Raw genomic sequence first — 298 nt, forward strand, 5'->3', positions numbered from 1 at the left:
TCACATTTACTGACATTAAACTGACATGATTTTTATGTAAGGGTTGCCTTGTTAACAGCAATTTTATGTGCCATTTTATGTCATGTTTTGTGAATGTATGTTGTGCCTTCAATAAATATTTACCCCAAAACGGTATTATAATCTGTGTTTTGACCCACTAAACTGCAGGGCAGCAGATGATCCTATGATGTAGGTAAAGGTTATATTTGCTGTAAACATGAGGCCTCAGTAAAATGTCAAATATGTAAAATAACACTTTAGCATTTGATGTGTGGCAACAAAATACTATGCAGAAAAC

Source organism: Xiphophorus maculatus, chromosome 22, assembly GCF_002775205.1.
Source record: "Xiphophorus maculatus strain JP 163 A chromosome 22, X_maculatus-5.0-male, whole genome shotgun sequence".
Taxonomy (NCBI): domain Eukaryota; kingdom Metazoa; phylum Chordata; class Actinopteri; order Cyprinodontiformes; family Poeciliidae; genus Xiphophorus; species Xiphophorus maculatus.